Source organism: Schistocerca nitens, chromosome 1, assembly GCF_023898315.1.
Source record: "Schistocerca nitens isolate TAMUIC-IGC-003100 chromosome 1, iqSchNite1.1, whole genome shotgun sequence".
NCBI lineage: Eukaryota > Metazoa > Arthropoda > Insecta > Orthoptera > Acrididae > Schistocerca > Schistocerca nitens.
In genome coordinates, this window is record NC_064614.1 from 571,794,276 (window position 1) to 571,818,480 (window position 24,205).

A 24,205-nucleotide genomic window follows, 5' to 3' on the forward strand; every position below is an offset into this window, starting at 1 on the left:
GGGGAGTCGGCAGTCGCCTTTCGGTCGAGGACGTGGGAGCAACCAGCCCTCGCCTGCGGTACGCCAGATCGTGTTCTGGGAGATAAGAAGACTGTTGGTAATGTACGTCCGCAGCACCGGCAGATAGGGATTTTCCTAGGTGATAATCAGAGCTCAGTAGAGCGCGCCTGTTCATCCTTTTCTAACTTTGTTCAGTTTCGAGTAGCAGCAATTACTATTGGGTTAGCTGTGTGTCTCTCTTGAGATTTGAGTGGAAAGGAATTGGCTCCACATACCACTTCGTCTTAAACCTCACGATCTAAGTTAGGGACAACTTCACCTTTACTGTGTTTGTATGAATCTCCAATTTTAGCCAATTTGATGTTTTACATTTCCTGTGTCTCTTTTACTATTCTGCGTTTAATCTTAATAAATCATATTGTTATTTTGGACAGAACTTTCTTTCTGTTAATCAATAGAGCAACCCTATCATTCCTCACTATGCTAATGAAACCTTTGTTTATTTAACTTATTTATCAAATTAAATTATTGCAGGTGCCAAACTCTCTTCTATTCCACTAGCAGGGTTGATTAGAGTCAGTTCGCGTATTTGTTTTATCCTTGTGCAACAGCAAAAGTCGGAGTTAGAATAGGGGGGGCTTAGAGCATGATTTACACATGTGGATTCTAGTAGAATTTAGTGATAAATACACTACTAGCCCCGGCACCTCGCAAGTAAACGGTAGGCACGTATTTCAGAGGTTTTTTCGCCACCTTAAATTCCATGTTGAGTGCTAATCTCCGCATTAGTTGACCCAAATACAATGGCCACCTAGAAAGTAAAGATACATGTCTAATAAAAACGTTATAAAATCTGCAAGCAGTAGCGTTTCCTCTACTGTCCGTACTAAATACGTCCATTCATCAGAGCTCTCTAGAGTCAATGTTACGCTTCGAAAGCGAGTTCACTATTGTCATTTCGTTTCTTAAGCGCCAAGTTTAAATGAAATTTGTCCTGTGGCGAAATAGCGAAACGGTTTTCCGTTCTTTTCTTGTGGGTAATAAAACTTGGTAACTAACATGTTCTTTTAAGAATATTGTTGTGATGTTCAGTCAGTGGACTGGTTTGATGAAGCTCTCCACGGTATTCTATCCTTAGCAAAGCTCTTCATCTCTGCGTGATTGCTACAACCTACACCAATTTGTACCTGCTTACTAGAGTCAGATCTTGGTCTTCATCTACAGTTTGTACTCTACACACTAAATTGACAATTTCTTAATGCTTCTGGATGTGCCCTATCATTTGATCTCTCCTTGTAGTCAAAATGTGTCATAAATCTATTTATTTTTATAGTTTCGATTTAGTACCTCCTCATTAGTTACAGGATCCACCCTCCTTCTGCAGCACCACATTTCAAAAGCTGCTATTTTCCTCTTGGTTCTACTGTTTATAGCGCTCGTTTCACTTCAGTACACGGGTACACTCCAAACAAATACTTTCAGAAAAGAATTTCTACCACATTTAAACTTGTAGTAAATATCAGAATCTTTCCCTTCAATAAAGCTTTTCTTGTTATTGCCTGTGTATATATTATGTCCTCATTACATACACCTTCGTTAGTTATTGTCTTCCCCAACCAGTCAAAAAGGATCTGCTAGTTTCATTATCTCAATTCTTTACATATAATTATTTCAAAAATAAACAGTTAAAACAGAGTAGCCACATGCATTTACAATTACAAAGACCATTACGCTGGTAAGCCTTGGCAACCACGTTCTGGGACAGAAAAGTATGTCATAGGAGTCATTTCGTTTCGACGACGCATATAAACGCTGGTGTCCGTTGTTCGGCTAATCAAAACAAACAGCGAGAATTTCTATCGCGGGAAATCTGTTCATCGCTCAACATAATCCTTGTGGCTCTGACACAAAAGGACCACTGTTGCAGTGCCCTGGGCGGCAAGTCCTCCGCGTTCTTCGTATTGTTCAAATCTTGCTGTACTAGAATCTTGTCGTTTGTTTCCAGATTTTAAAGGACGCCACGATGAAACAACTGCTGCGAAGTATGAAGAGGTTCAATAGAGGGCGATAAAGTGGGTCGAAGATCATCGAAGTAAAAGATGCGTGTACGCTCTCTGACAAGTATGGATATACGTGACATTTTTCTGTAATTTAAGTACAGGTATTTCTTTCACGTAAATCAGCAAGTTAATACAAAAATATGGTGTTTCTGGAAAATATTCTGCTCTTATTTATGAAAACCGTTTTGGAGCGCTTCAGTCGCAATGTCGCACGTTTTCATCCAGTAGAGCGCAGTATTTCTCAAAATGTTGCTACTATCTAACTCGGTTTCTGTTGCATTCTGAAACCACTCTTTGGAGAGCTTTGGCCCTTACAGGTTATTCAATCACTTATCTGTGAAATACTAGACATTTCCTTTTTATATACTCCTAAATATGTACGTTAGGTCTTTTCTTTCTTCTTTCAAAAGCCTGCACTCAACGGAATAATTTATACGCAGCATCAGTACTCGCCCTCGCAGTCTAAGAAGGACGCTTTCCACCAGTGACAACACCTTCTACTCCGCAGTGGTCAGATGCTTAAATTGCAAGAACGTATCGCGGAGTAGAAAATTTTGGACCACCGCTGTAGCATTTCGTAACTGCACCGGACACATTTGCCCTCTTGACGCTGTAGCGTCTTGATCACGTTTAGACAAATAAAGACAAAAATTATATACAGGGCGAATCCGAACTCCACCGACAGAATTTCGAAGATTGTTCAAGGAGGTTTTCAGAGTATTTTGGCGTAAAGTTAGTATTGACTCCGGCGGCTCCTTACAGAGAAATTGCATTTTTATCTTTGTATTTCACTGAAAATATCTGCACAGCAGTACAAATGTCGACGGGATGCTCTGTGTGTGTTGTCTGAAAACAAACCTGTTCCATTCACTCGTGATTTTTACTGCAGGTAACTGTAAAGCCCTCCCTACTCTTCGCCTTCAAGCTGCGGAATTCTGTGTCGGACTTGTTTTTTGCTGCAGTATTAGTTTCTCGTTAGCAGCGATACACAGCATTACTGAAGGTTGACTCAAGAAGAGTTGCGAAAGTTGCGGATGCAAAAGTACCTGTGGTGTGGCTGCCATTGGTGCGGGAACAGCTCAGTGTCAGCATGGCATCGGACCGCAGCTCTTCCATTGCGTGCAGTAAACTGAAACGCGTGGTGAACATCGGCCAAATTTCAAGTAACCTATCCCTAATGCTGTGTATCAGTGATAATGTTTTTTCTGATGCATCATCACCTGGCAAGCAAACATTCATCTACGTTGTCTCGAGAATCCGACATTTCACAAGTGCACCACGGGCTCGATTCCCGCCCGAATTGAATGTTTTCGCTGCTAGAAACTTGTATGTGTGAGTTGTCCTCATCGTCCGAAAACCACATATGGAAAACACCGTCCAACAATGGCATACGAACTTTCCTGTTTACAGATGATCCGCAGAAGGTAGCTGAGGTTACACAGCAGATGCTGAACTTGATTGCTGAAGAAAAACTAAAAATCCAGCGCAGGAAAAAGGTAAAATTGAATATGGAGGTGAAAATGTGAAACTGACTGTAGAAGCATGCAAGGCTATAATAAAGGTAGATGTAACTTAAAGGAACATTACAGCAACTTTTGAAAAAAAAGACAAGACACTGTATAAGCGTCAAGAGCTGAGGTGACGATCAAAAACCAAAGAACACAAGACTAGAAGGTGGAAGGAATACAGGGAAAGGCTGAACTAAGAAAGGTAACTTGTAACATTGTGGAAAGAGAAGTGAAAATAGACAAAGATGAAATGTGTGATGCGGTACTACGAGAAGAATTTGACAAAACACTGAAAGGCTTAAATGGAAACGAGGCACTTGGAGTTGATCCCATACTTGGGAGAACCAACTGGTGCGCTTGCTATGCAGAACATGTGAGACGACCAAAGCAACCTCACACTTCAAGAAAAATAACTCCAATACCGGACCATCAGTTTAATAAGTCATGATTGTAAAATACTAACACGACTTATGATAAAGGATGTAGGGACTGAAAGAATCTTACCTGAAGGAACATCAGCAAAATGTATGAACATGGGAGGCAATACTGACCCTACGATTAGTGTTAGGAAATAGGTTTAAGGAAGACAAACCCACTTTTATAGCATTTGCAGACATATAATAAGCTTATAACTTTACCTTAAATATAATCTTTTTAATTTAATATAAGTTAGATATAGGAAGTAAAGGTGATCTAAGACTTGTACTGCTTCCAGACTGCAGTCATAATTGTCAAAGGAAATAAAATGGAGGCAGTAACTGAGAAGCGTTGGGACTGATCTGCAGCCTATCCCTCGTATTACTGTATCTGTGCACTGAGCAAGCAGTAAACAAAACTTAGGAGAAATATGGAAAGAGAGAACAAATAAAATCTTTAATTTGTGGAGAGAGAGACCAAGGCTTGAATACGGTAAGCAAGTTAAAGTGGATGCAGGGGAGAGCTGTTATGCAGATGTGAAAAGACGTGTACCCGGAGGAGAGCTGTGTCTATCCAGTCATCGGTCAGGCGAACTGATGGCTGCAACGGCTATAACTTCGTAACTTAAAGACGGCCTAAAGTTATCTACCGTGTTGTTTAGCCATCTAAATTTAAAGTTTACTGATTTCCCAAAATCACGTAAGGATAATGCAAGGATGATCTCTTTTGTTAGACCCCATGACCAATCTCCTTCCCCACGATTGCACAATCCAACTCTTGTGCTCTGTCTCTAATGTCGTGGTCGTCGACGAGACATAAAACTGATGAAAAGTGACTTTATGTGGGATAATAAACATTCATCACTCTTGAAGTATTTATTACAAATCCATCACAATTGCAGTACACGTATTTTGAAGACTATTTTCGAACCAACCGGTTGATCTCAAGCCTGACCTACAAATGCTGCTCTGAAAGTGCCTGATATTAATGACAACCATCTATAATTGGCAATACATGCATCAGTAGACACGGTATATAAATTCACAATATTTATATGCTTAAATATTTTCATCCCCTATTTCACCCTCTTAGGGAATAAATTTTCAAAAACATTGAAACACGTATTTGTTTTATTTTCAACATAAAAGCCAAATATAAACTTCCATAGATTTAGCTTTAAAAATGATTTCATAATGAAATATTTCCACAAAACTTTTAATCCACTATCTCACCCCCCCCCCCTCAGGAGTTAAATTTCGAAAAACTCTGAAACAAGTATTTTTTTATTCCTAAATGAGAAGTCAAATGCCAATTTTCATAGATTTAGCTTTAAAAATACTTTAGTAGCTCTTCAATAATGATTTATTTTCAAAGAAAACTTTTCCCCATTATTTCATCCTCTTATTGGCTGAATTTCCACAAATCCTGAAGCACGTTTTTTTTATTTTTATTTCTGAAGGATAAATCAAATACTAATTTTCTTAGTTATAGCTTCAAAATTGCCTTAATAGCGACATATTTTCAAAAAATGTTTCATGCCCTACTTCGAAAAATACCTTGTTACACGATGCCTTCAGTGTAATATCAACACCTTCAGCAGATTTCAAGTTTCTGTCAGCGTCTTGGGTTGGGCGATGATGAGTCAGTGACTTGGTGAGGACATTTTCTTTCGTACACAGAAAATAATGGGTACTGAATATAGGGGTCTCATAGTTTCGAAAAAACCAGATATCATTCGTTTGGGCAGTATACTAAATTTGGTTTGGGCCGCTCCCCTTATTAGCTTAGCCCGTGGAACAAGTTTTCGCTTCACACACCCACTGCCGGTTATAGAGTCTGCCACGGCAGCGAGCCCCACGTGGCGAGGTGAGCAATTTCCTGTGTCGCACCCACAGGTCCTGTTGAGGTAGGTCTTGGGATGATATTATGTAAATTTAACATAAAATACGAATTCTTTTCATATCGGGATGCTGACCTCACAGTGTCCAAACCATTTTCAAGCGTAAGCCAGTATGGCTTGGTGACTCAGTGGGCGGGTGCTACGTTAAAAATCCGAATGGCTTTCGATTCCCAGTCGGCTCTTTCACTTCTGGAAGAGAACTGTAGATGTGAAAAACGCTTACATGGCAAGTGGCTCAAAATCCACTATAACAGGCGGTTTAAGTGAATTAAATGCTCGGAGGAAGGGAAAGCCATACTAAATTCAACACTGCGGAGTTCAAAGTAACCCTAAATTCAAGGACAGCTTTACTTGTAAAGACTGTTATAAACGTCATCGAAATATTTATGTATTATTCAGGCGTTACGTTTTAGGCTTTGGTTTGTCATTAAGTTTTGTTCGGTTCTCGATTTACACGGCTGTTTATCTTTAGCAAAACTCTTAGAGCGTTCGAATGCCATGGCGGTTCAGTAATCAACGAAATGGCCAGTCACCTTCCACAGTCTTTGAGGAATGAAAACACACTTTTTGTGTCTAATGACTGGAGGAGCGAAGTGGCGTTGTGATCAGCTCACTGGACTCGCATTCGAGAGGACGACGGTTCAAATCCTCGTCCGGTTGTTTACATTTAAGTTTCCATGATTCCTCTAAATATCTTAAGGCAAATGCAAATTTCTGTCACACATAAACTGTGTTATAACGCTTTCATTGTCTTTAATAAAAGCGAATGGCATCTTTTATGACGCCTTTCCGTCTCTTTTAATACTATTCCACGATGCTTTTAGTTCATGGTCCGGTACAACTACTGACACTAGTCCATATTCCTTACAATTCGCATGATTTAAATAATTAAACATTGCATCAGCCTTGTATTTTTTCATGCTAAGCAGCACATGATCGGGAATTTATTCTTATTATCAAGTGCAAATATGTATACAGTTATTGTGTATGTAGATGTATGCACTCGATAATGACAATAAATTCTGGAAACGCGTCGTGCTTAGCATGAAAAAAATACGTAGTTGGTACAGTGTTTCATTATTTAAATCACGAATTACACGCTTGCAGGCTTTCCAAAAACACCTTACAATTTTTCTTAATATGTTACAACACTTTTTATAGCAGGAAAGTATTTCTGAACACTCTATTGTAGATGTTCATTTTTCGTTTTGAAGAAGCTCTGATACCTTCAGTGACCATCGTTTTTCTTAAGAATTTCTAATATTGAATTTCTTGTTGTTGGGACAAATGCTTTTAAAAACTTATAAAATCCTATTACAAATACGTTGAACTTACGGGCTAGCATTTGGCTCAAGCACATTTGAAGCAAATTTGACCTCACACGACATTTTTTAAGCTTTCTATAAAATATTTTGTCATTGTCTGGACTGTGCCTGATGATAAGTTATGTAAAGTGACAAACTGTTCCTCCTGATCCGACAAGCAACGTATCTCGACCGACGCATAGATTTGGTTATTTTGTATGAATAGATTGTCTGTTACGGTATCACTATCTTGAGCAACTCGAATATGAATGATAAAATAAATTTACGTGTCCATTAACGTCTCTAGATCACCTTTTCTACGGGAATCTTTGAGCAATTTGTATGAAAATAACCACTAATCAATAAACATTTTTCTTTCTGTCTGGCAGACAGCACAATAAGTCATCATAATTTTTCATGAATGTTTCCTAATTGCCCAACTTGTACGCTTGAACGATAAATGCACTGTCTAATACTAACATACAAGCACGTGGTTCAACGTTCTGATCTTTATATAATTGCATGATTTCTGAATTTACACTCATACTGTATATGGTTAAAACAACAAGTACAACGCTGTCCAGTATTAATACATAAGTACATGACACAAATAATTTGCTTATTGTTATGGATTTGAATGTAAGCTCATTTTTATTAATGTTATATTCATCTTTAATCTATCGGGTCTACATGAATGTCCAGCTAATATGGAGCCACTTGCTTTAGGACTTTTTGGCTGCAATTATATTGCGATGAGACAGACAAATGACTTTAGTTTCTTCCTTACTACTATGAGCTTCTAAACATTTTGACAACTGTTCTATTTCATTTTCTACCATCCTTATACTCTGAGGAAGCAAGTTTTCTAATTTTCCTCTACTCTTATACGATGATTTGGGAGCCTCCGTCAATTTAATTTCTTTTAACACTGTGGATTGAATTCAAAACAGATATCTCATCCAACTTCCTATTAATCAAAAGGATTTGCTTTTGTACGCAGGTGAACCCCTTTATACTTTGTCCTAATTAGATCTATTAACCTTGTCCTTACCTTTGCTGTTCAGATGAAGGTCATGATAAATATAATACCCAGTTTCTATAGTAACCGCTAGGACAGCCCAATATGATATCTCTCAGCTTGACTATCTCCTTGATTACTCTCTTTATAGCAGGGCTTCCACAAAATCCACATCTGTGTGTGCATAAGGTGTTCTTATTTTGTCCAGATCAAGCCTGATTTCCTCATTTTCGTTGTCAGCCAGGATGTTTCTGGTTAGATCAGCTATCGATGTCGTCTGTGGTAAAATGATTAGGTATTTGTCCTCATTTTTCTGTCACTTGGCTACAACGAACACTTCGTATTTTCTTTTGCTGTAGAAGACTAATCGTTTGGCTGAGTTGATATTGCTACTTCATTTTCCTCGTGCACATGTTTTTCTCATTGAATGGTTTTGCGAGAACACAATGATGATGATGATGAACCTATTCTCCGAATAAACCCATTACAGTACAGGTATTTTTGTAGAATACATTTACTTTATGCTTCTGAAGAAGTATGTCAAACATGACAGCTGTTGTGAATGAAGTAGATAATCGTGAACTTTTGGTACGCTGGTTGTTACTTGAAGGCTGGTTGTTATTCTTGAAGATCTAAGGCGGGCTACCTCGGCACAATAATGGTAAATACGCTCCGCGGTGGTACACAGTTTACTGGGTGGTTATAATTAAAGTTGAGCTACTCACAAAGGTCCACCGTGGGCTGTAATTAGCGTATGGCTGCGAAAGTTGGTAGATATTCTAAAGCGTTAATGCGGAACGGATTTACGCTGAAAAAATTAGTTCCAACCTCGGCCAACAGGTGCAAATCTGGCTTTGTAAATGCAAGAAAGACGCACATAAATGTTTCCATGTTTAATGGATTAGGAACGGGACATGAGCAGAAAATTTCAAACATGTGAGGAAGGCATAATATAGATTTCACTCTTAACCGCCGTTTACATAGTTTGTTCAATATGAGCAACGGAGATGTCGACGAGGTGCTACATCTATAAAACGACGCGATCAACAGTTGCTCGCAGCTGTTCCGCTGGAATCTGAGAAACTTGTTCCTGTGTACTGTCTTTCAGATCAGGAAGAGACTGGACGTGTCTCTGGTAAACGCGTCCTTTTCAGATATCCCCAGAGCTCAAGTTACATAGATTTTCATTAGGTGATCTTGCAGGCTATGCATGTAGAAAACCTCTGGAGATAGCTCATGGGTGGAAGGTTGCATTGTGCAGAATTTTCACTGGGCGAGCGACATGAGGTGTTGCCCCATTTAACATGAAAACAGTGATTTCCGCCCAATTGCGCTCTTCCACAGCAGGAATGACATGCTGTACAAGGAGGTCTTGATAACGTGAAGACGTCACGGTACATCTGACGTGTCCTCTGGATGTTTTATCTTCAAAGAAGAATGCACCGGGAATAAAGGGCCCGTGAATCCACACCACACACATACGGCGAGTGCAACGACTGTGCGTGCACAACACGCGCTGGAGTGTAAAGTGTGCGTCGTCGCTCCATAGAATATTGCCTGACCACATGTCCAGCTTCGATCCATGCGAGAAACCGAAGAGCAAATTCATAACATTGTTACGGATCATGGGGCTTCAGCTGGTGCACCATCTGGGTCTTGTACTGCCACCAGTGTAAAATAGACTGAAAAACTTTCCAGACTGTCAGTATGGGATAGGCAATTCTCGTGACGCTGCTCGAGCACTAGCACTACCCGGGGCATATACTGCATGGCCAGTTACAGTAGCAGCAACTTGGTCAACAACTTCCACCGGTATAGGACGTCTTCCTCCTCTAGGTGCCACACCAAGCTTCTTCTCAGACCTCACGGCGATAATCTCTCAATGCAGCACTGTAATTGCTGCCGTTCCCATAAAACAGTTTCACTAACAGCGCACGGCCTCTCTCCTTGATAGTCATACCGTTCACTCACGTTGAGGCTTCTGAAATGACAGCGTGAATGTCATACCGTCATACAGTCAGTGTACAGCAAAAGATTTGCACCTGGTGGCCACAATTGGAATAAATTGTTTTCTTGTGTAAATCGGTTCCGCATTAACGCATTAGCATATCTACCAAGTTTCGCTGATACACGGGGCGTCCGCGAGTAGCTACAGTTTTATTATAACTACCCGGTATACTTCTCGAATACGAGGAATGACCTGTCTGGCGTTTTGTTGTTGACGACACCTCCACGGCATCAAAAAGACGCTCCTGTCAGCAGAAGAGGCTCTTGACGGCCCTTGGAAGGCGTCGTGACTGTTAGCTCTGACGTCAGCCTGTTGCATTTATTTCTCACATAAGAAGGAGCATATGCGGACCTCGACACACTACTTGTGCCTGTAGACATCATTTCTACAGTAAACACAGGTGCGAGAGCGTACGATTCTCTATTGCCATCAGTATCTTTCCTAATGGTACCCGGCAAGCCACAGTTGCCTCAGTGGCATTATGTGGCACTGCGTGTCGTGATTCTCAAATGCTAAAATCGGATTCGTTCCGCGTCAGGGCACAAGGTAGTAAACAGTATCCGCAATTCGCTGCTCACAGGAAGACGGAAAATTCCACGTTCTTCTAGACTGCACACAAACTTTTACTCCAGCTCGAACGTAAACTCAGTTACTAACACTATCCGTTAACTGTTCATTTAGGCGAAACATGAAGCACTGAAAGCGTCTAGTGCACAGGACAACATGATCTCGACTTTTTAATAATTTAGCTCTTTACTGAAGGCCTGTTGTGTATCGCACGTTCCCGTTGCCTTTCAGCTGATATGTGGAGGTCATAAAACACTCGTCAAATACATAATAGCTCCAATAGTGCAGAGAATAATTCCTACAGTATCCTTTTACAAGATTAGCGGTGAAGTTCAGAAGCCCGCCCATAGTTTAAATATTTATGGGTGTACTAAAAAGCTGTACTCAAGAGGGACCGAAAACAGCGGTAAGCAATGCCAGTGGAGGACAGAATTGTCGGCTGGGTTCTGAGAGAATGCGTTGTATGTCTTGAGGAAATCGCATACGAGGTGGCAGTATCAGCAATTTGAACGAATTCGAAGGATGGCTACAGCTCTGCCTAATTCATACGAATTTCTAGCACATGTGATTACAAAATTTAACTGGACGTCTTTGGGAGGGAGACGACATCGTTGTACTGAAATCCAGTTTCGTAAATTTACAGGACCAGTATTCAAAGAGGACTGCGACAATTTTACTAGCACCATTGTAAATTTTGTACAGGGATAACGGGAATAAAGTAGATAGAAGGTGGAGTACGGAGCGTTCAAATGAGGGTACGGCGTATTTCGCTTGACAGTGAAGGAAGCAAATAATTCTGACAAACGTAGGTCCGCGAACCAATGGTTTCCCTGACACAACGTATGCGCAACAGCCGGCATGCCAGTGTTACTATACTGTTAATGTCTAAGACTACGTTTGGACTTCTTGTTTGGGGATATTTAAAAGCTTTGGTGTATTCAACCCCTGTTGATGACGCCGATAACTCCGGGAACACATTGTGGATGGTTGTCAGTGCATTCGGAACACGCCTGGGATTTTTTAAAATGTATAGGGCATTGATGAGACGTGATTCATCCTGCCTTCCCATGAGCTGTGGCTGTGGAACATTTATTGTATTTTATTTGTCCTCACGCACGTGTGTCCAGTCTGGATTCTCAGGGACTCAGTCGTAATACGTTGCATCCAGGAAGTCATTGGTTTCCGGACCTATGTTTATTACAATTGTTTATCTCCTTCTTTGTCCTCTACTTGCCGTTTCTTTTTACTATAATAGGCACACAGCACACGAATCGATTAATCGATAAAACGATAATACTAGCACTAAGTACCCTCACATGTACAGTGTACATTTGCTTCCGAAGCATGCACGTAAATGTAGATAAGTTAGTAACGTAAGTACACACACTTAGGGGCGCTAAGTAATCGTTAGTTTTGTGTAACTGCTGGAAAGCTTGCATCTGCTGACGTTGCAACAACACGCACAGTCTGACAGAAAAAGTGAAGCACTTAGACGACATGGTCAGGTGTCAATATAATTTCGTTGACATACACGCTATAGGTGGGTATGTAAATGACTGCTGCTGCTGTTCTCTGCAAGAGTTAGATAACCAGAGTGCAGTACTGCATATCTGGGCGCTAACAGCATCAGATATTGACTGATAACTCTGAAGGACACGGTGATGACTCGTGTGAGACAGGGTATCATTCCTTTGAAGAATAGGAAAGTAATCTCATTGTGGGGGGTCTGTTTGGAGGGCTTATCGAATCGTACAGTATCCAAATTTATGGGGCATTCGGATGTGACAGTTACCCAACGATGGACTGCATGAGAATGTAACGGCCGGCGTAGTCGCCGTTAAGGTTCTGTCTGACCATCACAAGGGGGAATCACCGTACGGTGCGCCAGGCACATCGTAACACTTTCACGTCGGCACCTGTCATTCGAGAGCAAGTAAAGGACTTCCTACAACGTTGTGTGTAATCCCGCGGAGACTAACAGCAGCCAAACCAGGCAGTTTCCATTCCATGCGTAGGACGCCCTTAACACCAAGACTAGTCGCAAACGGCTGGCTTTGGAGTGGTGCTGTGACCGGGAAGCGTGGACTGTGATGAATGACATCACATTTTTTCTGCACTGCCTCAAATAACAATCGTCGGCGAGTATGGCGGCGACCTGGAGCCCTATTCTACGTCGTTCATACCGATCGGTGCAGTAAGTTAGTCTCGGTAGTGACGTCATTTTCGGTTCTTTTATCTGAATTTCCTATTCAGTAAGCATATTCCCAAACGTAGAATCCAAAACAAGACGTCGACGTGAATGAAAATAAAATGACATAATGTGACATTTACGACAGTTTCCAGAACACAGTCAAAATTCTACCATTATCATCCATTCATGGAAGCCCATTGTCAGCGAAATATGAACAGCTTTACCTACTCTAACCACAATTTTCGGTACTATGAAGAATGGCATGCCAGTGTCGGCTGCTAGCCGTTTCGAGTTCGTGTCGCTGCGGCGCTGCAGTGCCCATGCGCGGACCTGAGGCAGATTGCTTTTCAGTGGTTGGCGCGAGGAGAACTGAAAACAGCGTTTCGGTTCGCTAGGACCGTTCGGCATCGCTTTCGAAATGCTTATTGAATAATGTTGGGGCTCTGTTTCGAAAACAAGACCGTTCGGTCCGCTCGCCTACCGAACCGATCGGCAAAATGACGGAAAGATACAGAATAGGGGCCCTGGGAGGGGTCCCGTTCTCCCAGTGTGCACACTGGCGTTACTCCTGGTGTCTTGGTGTGGAGAGCCATAAGGCACCACTTCAGGACGCGGAAGGTAGTACTCGAGGGAACTCTGATGGCACAGTGGTATGTTACGTACAGTCTGCGTCCTTAAGTGTTACCTCTCATGCGACAGTATCGTGTTGCCATTTTTCACCAGGACAATACTCGTCCACCCATGGTACGTGTCTCTGTGAACTGTCTGCGTGATGTTGAGGTACTATCGTGGGCAGCAACATCGCCAGGCCTGTACCCGCTAGAACACGTGTGAGACCAATTCGGATGTCAGCACCGCCCCAGTGCCAGTATCCACGATATAAGCGAGCTTGCCTCACGAGAGGATGCAGTGGCTTTATGCTGACCTTTCAGCAAATCAGTGCTCGCACCCGGCCCAGAAAGGGTGTCACGTCATGTTGAAAAGTGGGCTCATACTTCTAAGTGCCGGCCGCGGTGGCCGTGCGGTTCTAGGCGCAGCAGTCCGGAACCGCGGGATTGCTACGGTCGCAGGTTCGAATCCTGCCTCGGGCATGGATGTGTGTGATGTCCTTAGGTTAGTTAGGTTTAAGTAGTTCTCAGTTCTAGGGGACTGATGACCTAAGATGTTAAGTCCCATAGTTCTCAGAGCCATTTGAACCATTTGAACTTCTAAGTCCTTTGTAAATTTGACTCGATTCCGTAATCACCGAAATAACACTACATACCTCCTGAACCAACGAAGTTTCATTTCATTTTATTTCCTTCTGCCCCTTCCCTTGTGGCTGCTTCGCTGTTTTTGTCTCTTCTAGTTAAACGTGCTAGGGAATTCAGTGTGAGGTATGAAGTCTGAAATATTGTACCAGTTGCTGCAAAGAAGCAAAGTTCAAATCCAACGACTCATCGGCTACGAGGTCTTTAGCGGAGGAACACTAGCCCGGTCAGGCGGATTTGCGATGGCAAATATGCCGTTAGCTTGTTAGGAAACCAGCGCGGTATTCGGCTCAAAGTTTTTCTGTCAACCACCAACAACCTAAGTTAAATGGTTAGGACCTAGTTGGTCTGGAACAGGGTCCAGGATGATAACCATAGCGCCACTGCCGCAGGTTCCATCTCCATAAAATACCCAATCAGAGCTCGAGGTCAGTCTCAATAACACCTGTAACAATACAACTCCTCCACTCATCTGCCAGTGCCCTGAAGCTGGCCGAATGTGTAGAGAAATCATAACTCTTGAATTCTGAGAGATGGATGGAAGTCGCCGGCCAGTTAAACCATCCATTATGGTTGTCTATACGTTGAATATAATTTAAAGTTTCACTAACACTGTAACCCGCATTTGTTTTTTGTGTTACAAGTAACATTCGAGTAAACAAGTCGGTTGCATGACAAATGCAACAGAGAAACAGCTTATTGCTAACAGGGTTTTATTTTAAAGGTGTCACTGTGATCTCCGTACAGTCTCGAAATCTGTATAGAATAATCTGTGAAAATTCACATCTTATGACACACAGAAATTGCGCAGGTCGCACCAGTGTTTAAGAAGGGTAGTAGGAGTAATCCATCGAACCTATATCATTGACGTCGGTTTGCAGTAGGGTTTTGAAGCATATACTGTATTCAAACATTATGAATCACCTCGAAGGGAACGATCTATTGATACGTAATCAGCATGGTTTCAGAAAACATCGTTCTTGTGCAACGCAGCTAGCTCTTTATTCGCACGAAGTAATGGCTGCTATCGACAGGGGATCTCAAGTTGATTCCGTATTTCTAGATTTCCGGAAAGCTTTTGACACCGTTCCTCACAAGCGACTTCTAATCAAGCTGCGAGCCTATGGGGTATCGTCTCAGTTGTGCGACTGGATTCGTGATTTCCTGTCAGGAAGGTCGCAGTTCATAGTAATAGATGGCAAATCATCGAGTAAAACTGAATTGATATCAGGTGTTCCCCAGGGAAGTGTCCTGGGACCTCTGCTGTTCCTGATCTATATAAATGACCTGGGTGACAATCTGAGCAGTTCTCTTAGGTTGTTCGCAGATGCTGCTGTAATTTACCGTCTAGTAAGGTCATCCGAAGACCAGTATCAGTTGCAAAGCGATTTGGAAAAGTTGCTGTATGGTGGTGGCAGGTGACGCTAAATAACGAAAAGTGTGAGGTGACCCACAAGAGTTCCAAAAGAAATCCGTTGGAATCCGATTACTCGATAAATAGTACAATTCTCAACGCTGTCAATTCAACTAAGTACCTGGGTGTTAAAATCACTAACAACTTCAGTTGGAAAGACCACCTAGATAATATTGTGGGGAAGGCGAGCCAAAGGTTGCGTTTCATTGACAGGACACTTAGAAGATGCAACAAGTCCACTAAAGAGACAGCTTACACTACACTCGTTCGTCCTCTGTTAGAATACTGCAGCGCGGTGTGGGATCCTTACCAGGTGGGATTGACGGAGGACATCAAAAGGGTGCAAAAAAGGGCAGCTCGTTTTGTATTATCACGTAATAGGGGAGAGAGTGTGGCAGATATGATACGCGAGTTGGGATGGAAGTCATTAAAGCAAAGACGTTTTTCGTCGCGGCGAGATCTATTTACGAAATTTCAGTCACCAAATTTCTCTTCCGAATGCGAAAATATTTTGTTGAGCCCAACCTACATAGGTAGGAATGATCATCAAAATAAAATAAGAGAAATCAGAGCTCGAACAGAAAGGTTTAGGTGTTCGTTTTTCCCTCGCGCTGTTCGGGAGTGGAATGGTAGAGAGATAGTATGATTGTGGTTCGACGAACCCTCTGCCAAGCACTTGGGTGTGAGTTGCGGAGTAGTCATGTAGATGTAGACAGTCCTCGATCAGCCACTGCAGTATCATCTGTGTGCTGTCTGGCATTGTGGACATTCTTGTTTGCAGACTTCTTTTAATTAAGAGATCCTCCTCCTTGTCCTTGTTTCAAGGCATTGAAAATATGCTAAGCTTTCAAGATGTATAATTTTTTTCTAAGACTATTTCATATGTCATGACTATTTATAAACGTGGAATTTATGAAAGAAAACCATCACAATGATTACATTTTTTTACTTGAGTGTCTACTGGATAATGTCTTCTACAATTATTAAAAAAGTGTCAAACCCGATAGGGTAAGATGAAAGAGAGAATATGGATTTCCAAATAATTAATATGTAACGAAAATTGCTCTTGAAGCAAGCATTGAACATACTTTCGATGAACAGCGCTTTATAAAGGACATCATCAGGATGCTAAAGACTTGATTTTTCTTTGTAAAAATTACTTAACTTAGCAATATATACCGTCATAAACTCAAAATTACAGGCTGCAAGTAGAAGTGCTTCGTAGGTAGGATTCAAATTTCGCACATAGTAGTACCCTTCTTTCTACTGTAAAAGATGTGGACTGTTATCGACATCATAGCTTTCGATGCACTAATTTCCTTTAGTACCTGTGACGAAAAGATATCTCTTTGAGCATTTACTATTAGATCACAAGGAAATTATTGTTACCACACTTGGCATCGCCGCACGTACACAGGATGCGGCGCACGGGGCTTTGCTGTCGCTGATGTTGTTGCTGCACGGTAGTTTGAACGGCTGAGTCTTTGGCTCCTCCGTCGTGCCGTATCGTCTTTTACCGCCATTCGTATTAGCAGCACGTCCGTGCGCCGTGCGACGGAATCGGGAGGACGGTTCAAGTGCTCTCCGACTATCCAAGATAGGATTTTTGTGTTTTCTCTAAACAACCCAAGACCAGAGTTGCAAACAAGATGATTTCTGCTTCTGAACTTGGGTTATGTTTCCTATGTCTTCTATGTCGCCGGGAGTAAAACCCTAATCTTCCATTTTCTTGTTTCATATGTCTATGTATAGCATCTGAATCAAGACCGTCATTGTCGATAAAGAATTAGATGTATTACACATGGTGTTCTGATGTAATCGAATTTCCTTTCTTTGACACACGCAGACTGCTGTGCTGTTTCTGTACATCTATATGTTGATTATACCGAATACATTCCGATAAGATGTCAGCGTTTTGTTTCATTACTTGTTGCTGTATGTATGACGTAACTTCCTGTATCTTACTTTTACATTTATCGGACTACTCCGTGTACACAGTGAGTAATGCCACGTAATCCGCAGACCCACAATGATAATACTTGCTCACCTCTTATCACGTAATCCATACCTTCCTTAAGATATGTTCAAAGGAACGTCTCATGAGACAAATGAAAGTTCGTTAGAGCTCGTGCGTTACTATGTTGCTTACGTTGTAATTAGAAACTTTCTGTGGTTGTTGCAGTGAATATCAAATCAATGACGACTCTATATGAAATTGTAGTAAGCTGCTTTCGATAAATTCAGTAGACCGAAAAGGGGAAATTCTCTTTGAAACGCTCAGAATATGGATCTTTCCAGACATATAGGACTTCTTCTTGAAGGACATATTATTTTTACACAGCCTTCATAAAAGTAAAGTCATTTGCATACACACACACACACACACACACACACACACACACACACACACACACACACGCACACTCACACCTACACACACTGACACAAAAGAACACACGCGAAAGACAATGAGCGACATAGTGGAAGCAATCCCTCCTATGAACCCTTGTTTTCCGTATTTCTTTTCAATTTTACCCGAATTATATGATCACTTCAGTTACTCCCGGTTTTGCACTCCCCCCCCCCCTCCCAATAAATTTGATATTTCTAGAGCATAAATGAAATTAAGTTATATATACAGTAGAATGTACTCTAAAATCTTTTGCTAGCCTGCAATTTTACATTCCTTTCGAATCATATGTCATACTATCATATGAATTTGACAGATGTGCTCTTTGGAATTTCGCTGACAACGTGAAATTAGTTTGGCCCTAACTTTACCTCAGAGTGCAGCAATCGTTCGATAAATTAATTATAAACGTAAATTACAACTGCCAACAGAAAACACGTAAACACACACACACACCCACACACTATATCAATCCATTAGTGAACTTATGTGCCACCCGATCAGGTTAGAACATCTGTAGAAAGGCTGTAACAGTAAAAATACATATCACCATTTCACGTCCAGTGAATTAATAAAGAATTATTTGGCTAACTCGTACGAACTGGAAACTAAGTACGTTCCAGTCAGAATTCAGAAATCGAATGTTGTCATCTAGCACTGTATTAAAGATCCCGAAAGAAAGGGAAAAAAATGGTTCAAATGGCTCTGAGCACTATGGGACTTAACATCTATGGTCATGAGTCCCCTAGAACTTAGAACTACTTAAACCTAACACCCAGCCATCACGAGGCAGAGAAAATCCCTGACCCCGCCGGGAATCGAACCCGGGAACCCGGGCGTGGGAAGCGAGAACGCTACCGCACGACCACGAGATGCGGGCTAAAAAGAAAGGGAGTTTCGAAGTAAACATACTAGTTTGGGAGCTAGTGAGACAGGACGGTTAATTGCTTTTTAATGCCAACAGAAAATGTCAGCCTGGCTGCATGGAAACGCGGAAGATTCAGTGAAGGAGGAGGAAATAAGCAGACTCCGGAAACTGCGCTATAGCTGGCAGGAAACCGATAAACTTATCTCGTCGCTAGAGGTACGTCATTGGCTGGTTCATGAGCCATTTTAATCATCAACTGCCACTTTCTCTGTGCGGATCATCTTTCTGCATTGTCTTACCTAGATTTTAGCTCACTTAGCACGTTACATGTCTTCTTCTATTCACAGCTGAGGTCAGACGAATTGCAGCTATCTTTTCAGCTCCATAAAGTTGCAGATAATATATTTCACACAGTACAACCAACATGCTGTGTGGCAGTATTCAGAGAAAAAGAGTTACCACTGTCTGACTTCCTACCTACTCGCATTTCAATGTATGCATTTAATATTAACATGGGAAATAAACTAAAAAGTTCAATAAAAGTAAATTCCATCACAAGAACATAATTTTTCACAAAATTTCTTAGAATGATTTATTGTAATTTTTCGACTTCTGTAGAGAGTAAAAACAAATCCAGAATAAAAAATAATGTTCAAATGTGTGTGAAATCTTATGGGACTTAACTGCTAAGGTCATCAGTCCCTAAGCTTACTCACTACGTAACCTAAATTATCCTAAGGACAAACACACACACCCAAGCTCGAGGGAGGACTCGAACCCCCGCCGGGACCAAATGCGGAATAATTTGATTTCTTCTGTACTGACTACAATGAAAAACTGGAAACTTTTCAATTTTCGCCCATTGTACTTGCGATATCTCCAGTTCGCCCACAAAACTATCAATCGATCAGTACTATGTATTTTCCAGAAAAAAATCTCAAGGAGACACAGAAAAAGATTTGCTGTCGGTAGGTATAAACAACCCGCAAGTGCTATGAAGATTCTTTGGGAACTCAAATGGGAATCCCTAGGGAGGGGGGGCGGAGGGGGGGGGGGGAAGGCGAAGTTCTTTTCGAGGAACACTATTGAGAAAATCTAGAGGACCGGCATTTGAAAAAAAAATGGCTCTGAGCACTATGGGACTCAACATCTGAGGTCATCAGTCCCCTAGAACTTGGAACTACTTAAACCTAACTAACCTAAGGACATCACACACATCCATGCCCGAGGCAGGATTCGAACCTGCGACCGTAGCGGTCGCGCGGTTCCGGACTGAAGCGCCTAGAACCGCTAGGCCACCGTGGCCGGCCCGGCATTTGAAGCTGACTGCAGAACGATCTTACTGCCACCAACATACATTTCGCGTAAGGACCACGAAGATGAGAAACGAGAAATTATGGCTCATACGGAGGCATATAGACTGTCGTTCTTCCCTCTCTCTATCTGCGAGTGTAACTTAAAAGGAAGTGACTAGTAGCGGCTCAAGGTACCCTTCGCTACGCACCGTACGGTGGCTTCTGGAGTATGAATGTGGAGTAATCACAGTTGGATCCTCGGAAGACTGGTAGTCCATGTCACTCCGTGCGAACGGTATTAGATGTAATGCAATACGGATTATCCCTTTGGACTATTGTGTAGTACCGAAGGAGGTGGCACACGGTTTTCATAGTGAACATGCATTCGTGAATCGTCTTGCTACTTAAATTTAGATTTCTCGACGTTTCCTTAACCGCTTGAGACAAATACCGGGATGGTTTCTTTAAACTGATGCTGCCGATTTATATCCCCATCCTTGACCACTCTGAATTAGTGCTGCGTCTCTAATGACCTCGTCATCGACGGGACGTTAAACTTTAATCTTCCTTCCTTCTTAGTTCGTGGTGAGCAGCTCAGTGTACATGGATTCAGCACTGTAATCTTATTCTTGGTAATATATAAGTGATTTTTAGTGGAACATCCTTTTTTTTTTCTTTCGAGTGTCTACCAAATTATATGTTTCACTATTCCTATTTCTTCAGTGACTCTAGTATATCAAAGTCTGTGCACTGTTCTTTTGCAGTGTAGTAAGTATAACGGATAAGAAAATAAATTTAGTTTGGCTGGCATGCAGTCTCTAAGCACAGGCAGGGACATTTGGCGAGCAGTACAGCCATAACAAAAGTCACCGCAGCATGGAATGCCAGGAGCACTCTCTAGCATCAAAAGAGTTGACGATGTATCAGATGTACTGAAACATTTTGTACAAGTTACAGGTTTTTGTTCGTTCGATATTCTATGTTAGCCAAACTTGATATCAGCTCATACACTTGGGGGGTACTCCGTAATATCGGCTATAAGCACCTCGACTACCAGATCAGACTCACTCTAACAATGAACAAAAATATGCCACCGTAGTGAGAGTGAATGGGCTCGAAGGCCCATCCGGCCACTTACTTTAGCCCTCCACGGTTCTACATACAGCTTAAGGCGAACACCGTGATGATTCATCGAACAAAGCTACGGGAGATTTCACTCGCAACCTGCTGTGTAGATGAGCTTCTGGATTTCCCTTAATGAGGCGCATATCGATTGGGCTCTCCTACCTACTTCTCATTCGAAATTTGTCATTCGATTGACTAAAGACAGAACGAATGTGGTTGTTTCAATTCTCATTCTCACTGTTACACAACTGGCTGCTTTTATAACCATTGTCTCCATTTGTCAGCCGCAGCTGAACACCACAGGGATTTTATAATGTCTATATTACAATTAGTGTCAACCGCCAACTCATTAATATACATATCATACAATGAAGGCTTTCACGACCGGATGTTTCAGCTGCCGAGAATTCTTCCGGGTTGTATGGCCGTGGTCCATGGAACTCTTCGATCCCTATACACAACACTATCAACTACAGAAAGCACGCTGACATACTTGGAACCACTCCAACAAAAGAAGCACAACCATCAATGCAAAATTAAGGCCTTATAATACAGTAGTCTTAAAATACACTTGTACAAAGCCTCAGAAACAACAGTAATCAAGGAAAGACTGAAAATTAAAAAGAAAAACGATACAGGAAAATACTGAGAAAGATCTATGGGCTGTTTCAGAAAGAGGGGATTTGGATAAAGAGACCGACAGAAGATCTATATGAACAGAAAAGAGACAATTACAAAGGAAAAAGAAGGGTTAAGTTCTGCCGACACATACGTAGGATGAACGAAGACAGACTGACCAAGAAGATTTTTAAGGTAGTGGCGACTAATACAGTGAAAACCACTTAGGCAAAGGAAACCTAGGAAGATCTCAGGAGACTAAACTTCTCCACAGAAGACATAATAGGCAGGAGAAAAATACATAGGAAAAATGAGAAAAAAATTTGCTTAAACGCCCAAAGCGAAAAAAGGAAAGGAGTGGAGAGAAGAGTGGAAGAAGAAACCGTATTTATGTGAGAGGTTTTAGGGAGGAAAGAAGGAGACAGGAAAAAGACCGTGAAAGCTGACTGTGTTTTAGCGCTCGCCTTAAGAGGTGGTGGTGGTGGTGGTGGTTAGTGTTTAACGTCCCGTCGACAACGAGGGCATTAGAGACGGAGCGCAAGCTCGGGCTGGGCAAGGATTGGGAAGGAAATCGGCCGTGCCCTCTCAAAGGAACCATCTCGGCATTCGCCTGAAACGATTTAGGGAAATCACGGAAAACCTAAATCAGGATGGCCGGAGACGGGATTGAACCGTCGTCCTCCCGAATGCGAGTCCAGTGTGCTAACCACTGCGCCACCTCGCTCGGTCCTTAAGAGGAAATTACCGATAGTAGTAGTAGTAGTAATAATAATAATTAACAAGACAGGCAAAAATTCGGCACTACAACACAGTCATAAAACCATCAGTCTTCTACGAAAGCGAAACAGTGACAGTTAACAGAAAACACGAACTTGAAGAAATCAAGAAAGAAAAGAGAAGGATCATTAGGAAAATTTTAGGAGCGAAACATATCAAACACGGTTACAGGCTATAATCAATTAAAACAACAGAAAAGTTTTGAAGCATCAAAACTGATATTACGAAAAGGTGAACTCAATAGACTACCACAAAAGTGATTGACAAAAAGGATAATAGATAGGTGGCATCACTTAGGAACTCAACACCTTGGCTGGACAAAGTCACAAACACAAGACCAAGCGACGTTTTACAAAGAGTCATCTTCAGACACAAAGTAAGAAATGGGAAGTTACATCAGAGCAACCAAAACAAAGGTAGTACAGACCAAACTGGTCGGAACAACGTAAACAAGCCTTCTCGGAAAGAACGGCAGTCTATTGGAATAAGAAGAAGAACCTAAAGTAGAGTGATTGAGCTATTTGCTTAACATCCTCCATTTATTGGGAGAATTCGCTAATAATAATAACATTAATAATAACAACACGAACAATAGTTGAACTGTCATGTTTCTTCGAGTCGCCCAAGAAATCATTTGTGTGTGTGTGTGTGTGTGTGTGTGTGTGTGTGTGTGTGTGTGCGCGCGCGCGCGCGCGCCTTGAAAACTCTGCCTATAGGGAAATCTCTAATACACGGATACAACCGGCTAGAAATTTCGTGGGCCGCGTTTTTTTCCTGGCAAGTTAGTGAATCACAAGTTTTTAACCACACTCGGAACGAATGGAACAGGTGAGTAGCGAGCAGCAGCAGTACTTGGGCAGGAATGCAGGTTGGGAGGTTGAAGGCCGCGGTTGCGCTGTAAACATGTCCCAGAGAGGGCGCACCCGCCGGCTGGAGAGCCGGTGTGTAGTGACTCGCCGCCGCCGCCACATAGCGATGTGTCCGCGCCTGCCTACCTGTAGAGCGTAGACAGCGCAGCGTGCGGCGACCTGGCCTACGAGTATCGCCCTCCAGCGTCTGGCGGGCTGACCGGGCAATCGGCGGCGGGCGACTGAGCCCAGGCAGGCCGCGGCGAGCCCGCGACTCGCGCTTCGTCCTTGTTCCCCCCACCCAGGCTGTGGCCGAGCCTCTGGCGGAAACCGAGATGCCATCCCTCCTCCAGACCAGCGAGTGCGTGTATTTGTGTGTGTGCGTGTGCGCGCGACCGTGTGAGTGACGTCTGCAGGTGTACTTCTCCAGCTGTTTTGCGTAGCCAGGAAAGCGTGTTTGAGCATTAAGTGGCTTTGTAGGCGTGTTGTAATCAGCTTCCAGTCAAGTAACGACCTAAATATACACGCCACTTCCGTAATGGAAAAATTGGGAAGGACGATTAGGTTTTAAGAGCCCAATTGGCTGCGTGGTCATTAAATTTGGGCTACTAGACCAACTGGACAACT

At 42.2% G+C, this 24,205-nt stretch overlaps 1 protein-coding gene across 1 annotated transcript in view; it reads right to left on the reverse strand.

Moving 5' to 3' along the window:
* LOC126254978 (carnitine O-palmitoyltransferase 1, liver isoform-like) overlaps positions 1-23,808 on the reverse strand; it is a 159,988-nt gene extending 136,180 nt beyond the window's left edge. Inside the window, exon 1 of the mRNA XM_049955355.1 lies at positions 23,726-23,808. The gene's annotated coding sequence lies outside the window, so the exon portion shown is untranslated. The remainder of the gene's footprint in view (positions 1-23,725) is intronic.
* Between the last annotated feature and the right edge of the window lie 397 nt (positions 23,809-24,205).